At 41.7% G+C, this 10336-nt stretch overlaps 1 long non-coding RNA gene across 1 annotated transcript in view; it reads left to right on the top strand.

Moving 5' to 3' along the window:
* The first annotated feature begins 6345 nt into the window (after positions 1-6345).
* The window catches only part of LOC137225214 (uncharacterized), a 79353-nt gene continuing 75362 nt past the window's right edge, over positions 6346-10336 (top strand). The window contains exon 1 of the long non-coding RNA XR_010943739.1: positions 6346-6460. This is a non-coding gene — a long non-coding RNA (uncharacterized lncRNA). The remainder of the gene's footprint in view (positions 6461-10336) is intronic.

The following is a 10336-nucleotide window of genomic DNA, read 5'->3' as shown; positions in this document are numbered from 1 at the left end:
TTTTTGGATGGCATGTCCTATAAATATCAATTAAGTCCATCTTGTTTAATGTATCATTTAAAGCTTGTGTTTCCTTATTTATTTTCATTTTGGATGATCTGTCCATTGGTGAAAGTGGGGTGTTAAAATCCCCTACTATGAATGTGTTACTGTCGATTTCCCCTTTTATGGCTGTTAGTATTTGCCTTATGTATTGAGGTGCTCCTATGTTGGGTGCATAAATATTTACAATTGTTATATCTTCTTCTTGGATTGATCCCTTGATCGTTATGTACTGTCCTTCTTTGTCTGTTCTAATAGTCTTTATTTTAAAGTCTATTTTGTCTGATATAAGAATTGCTACTCCAGCTTTCTTTTGGTCTCCATTTGCATGGAATATCTTTTTCTATTCCCTTACTTTCAGTCTGTATGTGTCTCTAGGTCTGAAGTGGGTCTCTTGTAGACAGCATATATATGGGTCTTGTTTTTGTATCCATTCAGCCAATCTGTGTCTTTTGGTGGGAGCATTTAGTCCATTTACATTTAAGGTAATTATCAATATGTATGTACCTATTCCCATTTTCTAAATTGTTTTGGGTTCGTTATTGTAGGTCTTTTCCTTCTTTTGTGTTTCCTGCCTAGAGAAGTTCCTTTAGCATTTGTTGTAAAGCAGGTTTGGTGGTGCTGAACTCTCTCAGCTTTTGCTTGTCTGTAAAGATTTTAATTTCTCCATCAAATCTGAATGAGATCCTTGCTGGGTAGAGTAATCTTGCTTGCAGGTTTTTCTCCTTCATCACTTTAAATATGTCCTGCCACTCCCTTCTGGCTTGCAGAGTCTCTGCTGAAAGATCAGCTGTTAACCTTATGGGGATTCCCTTGTGTGTTATTTGTTGTTTTTCCCTTGCTGCTTTTAATATGCTTTCTTTGTATTTAATTTTTGACAGTTTGATTAATGTTTGTCTTGGCCTATTTCTCCTTGGATTTATCCTGTATGGGACTCTCTGTGCTTCCTGGACTTAATTAACTATTTCCTTTCCCATAATAGGGAAGTTTTCAACTATAATCTCTTCAAATATTTTCTCAGTCCCTTTCTTTTTCTCTTCTTCTTCTGGAACCCCTATAACTTGAATGTTGGTGTGTTTAATGTTGTCCCAGAGGTCTCTGAGACTGTCCTCAGTTCTTTTCATTCTTTTGTCTTTATTCTGCTCTGCAGTAGTTATTTCCACTATTTTATCTTCCAGGTCACTTATCCGTTCTTCTGCCTCAGTTATTCTGCTATTGATCCCATCTAGAGTATTTTTAATTTCATTTATTGTGTTGTTCATTGTTGTTTGTTTCATCTTTAGTTCTTCTAGGTCCTTGTTAAATGTTTCTTGCATTTTGTCTATTCTATTTCCAAGATTTTGGATCATCTTTACTATCATTATTGTGAATTCTTTCTCAGGCAGACTGCCTATTTCCTCTTCATTGTTAGATCTGGTAGGTTTTTATCTTGCTCCTTCATCTGTGGTGTGTTTTTCTGTCTTCTCATTTTGCTTATCTTACTGTGTTTGGAGTCTCCTTTTTGCAGGCTGCAGGTTTGTAGTTCCCGTGTTTTTGTTGTCTGTCCCCAGTGGCTAAGGTTGGTTCAGTGGGTTGTGTAGGCTTCCTGGTGGAGGGGACTAGTGCCTGTGTTCTGGTGGATGAGGCTGAATCTTGTCTTTCTGGTGGGCAGGTCCACGTCTGGTGGTGTGTTTCGGGGTGTCTGTGGACTTATTATGATTTTCGGCAGCCTCTCTGCTAATGGGTGGGGTTGTGTTCCTGTTTTGCTAGTTGTTTGGCATAGGGTGTCCAGCACTGTAGCTTGCTTGTCATTGAGTGAAGCGGGGTGCTGGCGTTGAGATGGAGATCTCTGGGAGATTTTCGCTGTTTGATATTACGTGGAACTGGGAGGTCTCTTGTGGACCAGTGTCCTGAAGTTGGCTCTCCCACCTCAGAGGCACAGCACTGACTCCTGGCTGGAGCACCAAGAGCCTTTCATCCACACGGCTCCTCAGTTTGGGATGATCCATTGTCTATTCATGTATTCCACAGATGCAGGGTACATCAAGTTGACTGTGGAGCTTTAATCCGCTGACTCTGAGGCTGCTGGGAGAGATATCCCTTTCTCTTCTTTCTTCTCACAGCTCCCAGGGTCTTAGCTTTGGATTTGGCTCCGCCTCTGCATGTAGGTGGCCGGAGGGCGTCTGTTTTTCGCTCAGACAGGACGGGGTTAAAGGAGCCGCTGATTCAGGGGCTCAGGCTCACTCAGGCCGGGGGAGGGAGGGGCACGGAGTGCGGGGCGAGCCTGCGGCGGCAGAGGCCGGCATGATGTTGCACCAGCCTGAGTCGCGCCGTGCTTTCTCCCAGGGGAGTTGTCCCTGGATCCCGGGACCTTGGCATTGGTGGGCTGCACAGGCTCCCTGGAAGGGAGGTGTGGATAGTGACCTGTGCTCGCACACAGGCTTCTTGGTGGCGGCAGCAGCAGCCTTAGCGTCTTCTGCTCGTCTCTGGGGTCTGCGCTTTTAGCCGCCGCTCGCGCCCATCTCTGGAGCTCCTTTAAGCAGTGCTCTTAATCCCCTCTCCTTGCGCACTAGGAAACAAAGAGGGAAGAAAAAGTCTCTTGCCTCTTCGGCAGGTCCAGACTTTTCTCCAGACTCCCTCCCGGCTAGCCGTGGTGCACTAACCCCCTGCAGGCTATGCTCATGCCGCCAACCCCAGTCCTCTCCCTGCGCTCCGACCAAATCCCGAGCCTCAGCTCGCAGCCCTGCCCGCCCCGGCGGGTTAGCAGACAGCAGACACCCCGGCGGGCTGGTGAGTGCCGGTCGGCACTGATCCTCTGTGCGGGAATCTCCCCGCTTTGCCCTCCGCACTCCTGTTGCTGTGCTCTCCTCCGCGGCCCCGAAGCTGCCCCTCCGCCACCCGCAGTCTCCACCCGCAGTCTCCACCTGCGAAGGGGTGGAGACTAGGAATAGTGTGTGGACAACTTTCCTCCTTCACAGCTCCCTCCCACTGGTGCAGGTCCCGTCCCTATTCTTTTGTCTCTGTTTTTTCTTTTTTTCTTTTGCCTTACCCAGGTACGTGGGGAGTTTCTTGCCTTTTGGGAGGTCTGAGGTCTTCTGCCAGCGTTCAGTAGGTGTTCTGTAGGGGTTGTTCCACGTGTAGATGTATTTCTGGTGTATCTGTGGGGAGGAAGGTGATCTCCGCGTCTTACTCTCGCCATCTTCCCCTTGTCTCCGAACACTAGTGATTTATAAATGAAACATTCTTTTTGTTCAGTAGCTTTATAATTATAGGTTTATTAACTTACTGAAATTATTTCAAACCTTTCATGTACTTCAAAAAAAAGAGGCATCAAAAGTGAAAAACAAAACTAATTTTAAAGCCATACTGGTTAAAGCAAGGACTCTTAGAAAATTAAATTTTATTTACACATAACTTAAAGTACTTGAATTGAAACCAGCTATAAAAGTATTAGACAGTCATAAATATCAGATTTTTATACTGTTTCCCAAATAATTAAAAAGGCATATCCATGACAGAACTTGGATTCTTTGTTTCATCTTTATCCTCATATGCCTTTGATTAATACTTGAGTTAAAAATTCTCATAAATTCTCATATTTTTAGGCTGGTAAACAGATATGTAGGAGGCCAGAGAAATCACAGAAAATTAATAAGAATGCAGAATCATAGCTTCCTGTATATTAGAGTTCACCTGCTTCACCCCAGCCTTATTGGGCTCACCCTTAGTAACATGTCAGTTCCAAACTCACCCCCTCTCCATGGCCTTAGCAAATCCCTATAAGTCTTACCCTGCCTTTTGGCAAGAAAGTGGATTGGATTATCTTACTCTTTATTTTTTAAATCTTTCAGAAATTCTTATTTTTAACTACTCGGAGTACATGGATACATTGTGGGCACAAAATCCAAACATTACAGATAAGCTAAGGCCTCCCTTCACTGCTACCCACAGTCCTCTATGCATGCTTGTAGTCTTCCAGACATTTTTCTCTGTATCTACTGGACTATGTAGATACAGCTGTAAAACTCAGCCTCTACCCTGGGTTGCAAAGAAAAATCACTTATATTTAGAGTACTCATTCATACTCATTCTAATAGCATGAAAAAAGTTACTTCAGTCCATCAGCCCCTTCTGTCCTCTATTTCACCATGGCTGAATTTAAATTTGGTGTTAGTTAGAGAAACATCTGGTCCTCTAAGTCATCTGTCCCATAGGCATTTGTGGAGAAAACCCTTGTTCCTACTCGTCCAGCTCTTTAGAATGAAGACTGCCTTTGCCACATCAATATTGGTGTAGTAAGAATCAGTTTACCTGTAGTGCCTGTAGAACGAGAGAATTCCTGCAATGACTTCCAAGGTCTCTTCTGTCTGAACTCCCTCAGGTCTTTCACCTCCTGGGCTCTGCCTGGGGGAGAGTTTCCCCCCTTCAAAGGAATCTATACTCTCATCACTTGCCTCATTTACCCTTCTCCTCAGCTCAAGGTGGGGTGTTGGGTTTTTTTTGTTTTGTTTTTTAGGTTGTGGAGTAAGGTGGGAGGAGAAGACTCAGAATTCTCTCTGTTCCCCTAAGAGAATTTACACTTTTGAAAACCAGCCTTAGAAAGAAACATGTATGTGACATTTCTACCTTCTGCCTAAATATATCTTTCTTCTGAGATAATGAGCCTGGGATGGCCAAGCTTGCCATAGGAAGGGATGCGGACAGAGCGGGGTTATTAGAAGGATATTGCAAAAAAGAAAAAAAATAATTTTGTACTTACTGTACATAAATTATATCATCCTATATGTATTATTCTATAACTTGCTTTTCCTTAATCAATATGCCTTGAAGTTATTTCCATGTTGCTATACATAGCCCTATGTTATTCTTTCAATGATCATTTATTGAGACTCTGTTGTGTGCCGGAGTCTACATATGTGGCACTGGAAAAACAAAGTATCTATTCTCATTGGTCTTACATGTTGGGGGAAAGATAACAGTCAACTGTACATGTGCATAAGTAATATAATATGAAGTGACTGGAATTAAGAAAAAGAAAATGGGATAAAAGGATAGAGACAGGGGTGGTTTTTTAGATAGAGGGGACCTCTCTGCAGAGGCAACTTCATTCTTTTCAGCTTCTATATAGCATTACATTCCCCTAAAGAAGGATAGCGAGGTTTGTTTCCCATTTTTGTTATTACAAACCACGTTGTAATATTTACTTCCTTGTGCACATGAACAATAGTCTTTGAATAGATACTAAAAACTAGAATCACTGGGTCATGCTTGCAAACTCTCTCTGAAATGGCTATATGATTTATACTCCCATCACAAACTGCTTGTTCCCTGTAACTCTCTTAGTTGAGTCTATCAAAATTGTTAATTTCACCAATCTGATATGTGAAAAAAAATGGTATCTTGGATGTTTTAGTAATTGGCACTTTGCTGATTCTTACTTAGGTTGAATATCTTTTCATATGTGTATCAGACATTTATATTTCCCGTCTTATAAAATGGCTTTTTGTATCCTATGTCCATATATCTATAGGATTTTTGTCTTTTTCTTTTGATTTTTTGGCGCGAATGTGTTCAGGATAGTAATATTTTATCTTATATATGTAGCAAATATTTTCTCCCGTTATTTGTCTTTATCTTCATCATATAAAGCTTCTTTTATTCGTGTAGTCAAATATATCCATATATCCCTATAATAATCATACCTCTTTTATTATTTTGAGTTTGTAAATTCAAATTCAGCATTCATTTATTGAGTATTCAGTGTGTGTAACTCACTGTGCTAGGCAGTTTAAATAGAGACTTGACATCTGCCTTCATGGGTCTCACAATTTAGTGTTGGAGACACATGTGCACAAATGCCTATAAAGCCAATCTGCAAAGTCCTATAAAAAGAATTAATTTGGTGGAGCAATGCCTAGCTCAGAACAAGGCACCTGGAAAGGTTTCACAGATGCAGTAGCATTGAAAGGCAGGAGTGAGCTCAAAGGAGAAAGGCACAAGCCAGGCAGAAAATGCAGCTAGGAAGTGCTGGGGAGAAATTTCTGGGAAAGCTGGATAGTGGGTATGTGGGTAGGAATAAGAGAAGTAAACATAGTGGAAGACCAGATTGAAAAGGTAAGGTGGAACTATCCTAATCTTTACCCATAAATAGGAAATATAGTAATAAATTCCACATCTTCTAGTTTCCTTGAAAAGTATCCATTAAATAAAAGAAGAAGACTGTCGACTATGAGAATTGAAGTAAAGATTTGTAGTGATTGGATGAGCATAGATAGCCTCGCCCTCTGGCTTGATGACAGCCTGCAGATGGATTGTTCTGTGAACCTTCAGCATGTGTGTGTGCACTGCCAGTGTATCTGCTGGTTTTCGCTGGCCTGAGCCCTTGCCTGACAACAGCTGCAGTTTGCAAGTCTTAAGTCTGTTTTACCATCCTGCAGAGGTAAGAGTTGGATAGTTTATGCATTATGACCTCACAGTCCTCTGGGGAAGCTGCCAAAGAAAGCATGTTTTGGATAGAAATCTGAAAAAAAAAGGAAAAATTTTAAAAAACCAAAAAATTTAAATGCCCAAGATGAATTTGGCATAGGGATAAGTTTTCATATTCAGCTCCTCTCTAGGCTCTTCCATTTAATCATCCTCCAGGATGCAGAGGCTGCCACGGGGAACCATGGATAGAGATTAGACCCCCTTGGACCGCATCGGCAAACACCCTCCTCTGATAGGCAGTTGGAAAGTAATGGGATTTGGGTTTTTGTTGTAAGGGAACGGTGGAAAATGTTACAAACAGCTGACCTCCTTCGCCCCCACTGAAATGACTGCCTTCCTCTGCACATTTTATGTTGCTTTGGGGAGAATGACAAAAGACAGATGCTTCTTGTTGGAATGCTAGTTGTTTAATCATTCTTTCTAGTCCCAAGACATTTACTGTAGTTTCTTGGAGCTGACATCTTGGGCAGTTCCTTGGTTTTCAATATCTTGTAAATGTGTTGTGTTGTGATTTTCCATCACATGGAATATGAAAAAGTCTGTGGGTGAGTTTTTTCTAAAATGTGTTATGTAGCAGATGGTGTCCTCGGGTCAAAAGCCTTAAACTGGAAGTGCATGAACTGTAAACAAACTGTAAGCTCTTGTATTCAGACACAAAATACACAACCTGGTCCATCTCCTGTCTCCCACAGTGCATTATTCAGGTCTACAGAGATGCTCCCGTCCTTTCCAAGGGTCAGCAGCAACATATAAAATTGGTCTTTCCGGTAGCATGACCTGCCCACACAGCACCAACAAAGGAGGAGACTGCTTCCTTCCCAGGTTCTGTGGCCCCCTTAGAACCCCAGGAAGCTTCAAAGTAGACACAATGCCCTTCAGAAACAAAGTAAAACTCTTGTGTTAGCCACAAACCACCTGTTCAATAGGTCTCTTGCTCCTGTTTTCATAAAGGTAACATAGAAGAGAAGCTGAAAAGATGCACATTTTCATCATCTTAAGGAAGAAGGTAAATGATTAATCTCATAATCATATACAACTTTTTCCAGGAGGATCACATTCTTAACAACAAGCAAGTCATAATAGCAATTTGGAAAATGATTCATTTCTCCTCCCCTAAAAATCTTAATATTTGTTTTAGTGTATCTTGTTTAAATTTAATTTTTTCTGATTTTGAGCCTGTGTATTTTTTTCACTCTTTTGTTAAATTTGCGATTTCTCTTGGTTAGTCCCATGGCCTCCTTCTACCTGTACAGAGGTGATCATTTCTTTCCTCTCTGGTGATTACCATACCTTTGAGGAGCTCTCCTCCATATGTGGGAAGCTTAGTGTAGAGAGGACATGACTGGAAATGGGAATCTATGTCTGAGGTGTCCCTGTGTGGAGGTCTCTATGTCTCAGGTAGAAGAAAAGTTTCAGGGAAGTCTACTTCATTCAATTTTTTCTACATACCAATGTGTGCATAAGGACCATTTGAAAGCAGGTAAAATGAATAATAAGACTTTGTGTTTCTATAGCACCTTTCTCAAGGACATATATAAACATAGGAGGATTATGCTCAAAACCCTCTCTTCAACTGTGTTAAGAGCAAGAATTATTTTCAGAGATTGGTTCAAGATGGCGGAGTACAAGTACATGTGCTCACTCCCTCTTACAAGAGCACCGGAATTGCAACTAGCTGCTGAACAGTCATCGACAAGCAGACACTGGAACTCACCAGAAAAAATACCCCACATCCAAAGACAAAGGAGAAGCCACAATGAGACGGTAGGAGGGGCGCATTCACAATGAAATCAAATCCCATAACTGCTGGGTGGGTGACTCACAAATTGAAGAACACACCACAGAAGTCCACTGACTGGAGTGAAGGTTCTGAGCCCCACGTCAGGCTTCCCAACCTGGGAGTCCAGCAAAGGCAGCAGGAATTCCCTAGAGAATCAGACTTTGAAGGCTAGCAGGGTTTGATTGCAGGACTTCGACAGGACTGGGGAAGATAGATACTCCACTCTTAGAGGGCACACACAGAGTAGTGTGCTCATCAGGATCCATGGGAAGGAGCAGTGACCCCATAGGAGACTGAACCAGACCTGCCTGCTAGTGCTGGAGGGTCTCCTACAGACGTGGGGGGTGGATGTGGCTCACCGTGGGAGCGAGGACACTTGTCTGGCAGCAGAAGTTCTGGGAAGTACTCCTTGGTGACAGCCCTCCCAGAGTCTGCCATTAGCCCCACCAAAGAGCTGGGTAGGCTCCAGTGCTGGGTCACCTCAGGCCAAACAACCAACAGGAAGGAACCCAGCCTCACCCATCAGCAGACAAGCAGAATAAAGTTTTACTGAGCTTTGCCCAAAAGAGCAATACCCAGCTCTACCCACCACCAGTCCCTCCTATCAGAAAGCTTACACAAGCCTTTTAGATAGCCTCATCTACCAGAGAGCAGACAGCAGAAGCAAGAAGAACTACAATCCTGCAGCCTGTGGAACAAAAACCACATTCACAGAAAGATAGACAAGATGAAAAGGCAGAGGGTTATGTAAGAGATGAAGGAACAAGATAAAACCCCAGAAAAACAACTAAATGAAGTGGAGATAGGCAACCTTCCAGAAAAAGAAATCAGAATAATGATAATGAAGATGATCCAGGACCTTGAAAAAAGAATGGAGGCAAAGATTGAAAAGATGTAAGAAATGTTTAACAAAGACCTAGAAAATTAAATAACAAACACCTAGAAGAATTAAAGAACAAACAAATGCAGATGAACAATACAATAACTGAAATGAAAACTACACTAGAAGGAATCAGTAGCAGAATAATTGAGGCAGAAGAACAGATAAGTGACCTGGAAGACAGAATGGTGGAATTCACTGCTGCAGAACAGAATAAAGAAAAAAAAAAATGAAAAGAAATGAAGACAGCCTAAGAAACTTCTGGGACAACATTAAATGCACCAACATTCGCATTATAGGGGTCTCAGAAGGAGAAGAGAGAGTGAAAGTACTTGAGGAAATATTTGAAAAGACTATAGTTGAAGACTTCCCTAACATGGGAGAGGAAATAGCCTCCCAAGTCCAGGAAGTGCAGAGAGTCCCAGGCAGGATAAACCCAAGGAGAAACATGCCAAGACACATAGTAATCAAACTGACAAAGATTAAAGACAAAGAAAAATTATTAAAAGCAACAAGAGAAAAACAACTTGTTTTTCTCCCATAAGGTTAACAGCTGATTCCTCAGCAGAAACTCTACAAGCCAGAAGGGAGTGACATGGTATATTTAAAGTGATGAAAGGGAACTTACAACCAAAATTACTCTACCCAGCAGAGATCTCATTCAGATTCGTTGGAGAAGTCAAAAGCTTTACAGACAAGCAAAAGCTAAGAGAATTCAGCACCACCCTACCAGCTCTACAACAAATGCTAAAGGAACTTCTCTAAGTGGGAAACACAAGAGAAGAAAAGGACCTACAATAAACTAACCCAAAACAATTAGGAAAATGGTAATGGTATCAATAATCGAACCCAACATAGGAGTACCTCAATACATAAGGCAACTGCTAACAGATATAAAAGAGGAAATCGACAGTAACACAAAAATAGTGGGGGACTTTAGCACCTCACTTACACCAATGGACAGACCATCCAGACAGAGAATTAATAAGGAAACACAAGCTTTAAATGACACAATAGACCAGATAGATTTAATTGATATTTATAGGGCATTCCATCCAAAAACAGCAGATTACACTTTCTTCTCAAGTGCACACAGAACATTCTCCAGGATAGATCACATCTTAGGTCACAGATCAAGCCTCAGTAAATTTAAGAAAATTGAAATCATA

The sequence above is a fragment of the Pseudorca crassidens genome, chromosome 5 (assembly GCF_039906515.1).
Source record: "Pseudorca crassidens isolate mPseCra1 chromosome 5, mPseCra1.hap1, whole genome shotgun sequence".
Taxonomy (NCBI): Eukaryota; Metazoa; Chordata; class Mammalia; order Artiodactyla; family Delphinidae; genus Pseudorca; species Pseudorca crassidens.
This window is presented reverse-complemented; position numbering and strand designations above follow the sequence as displayed.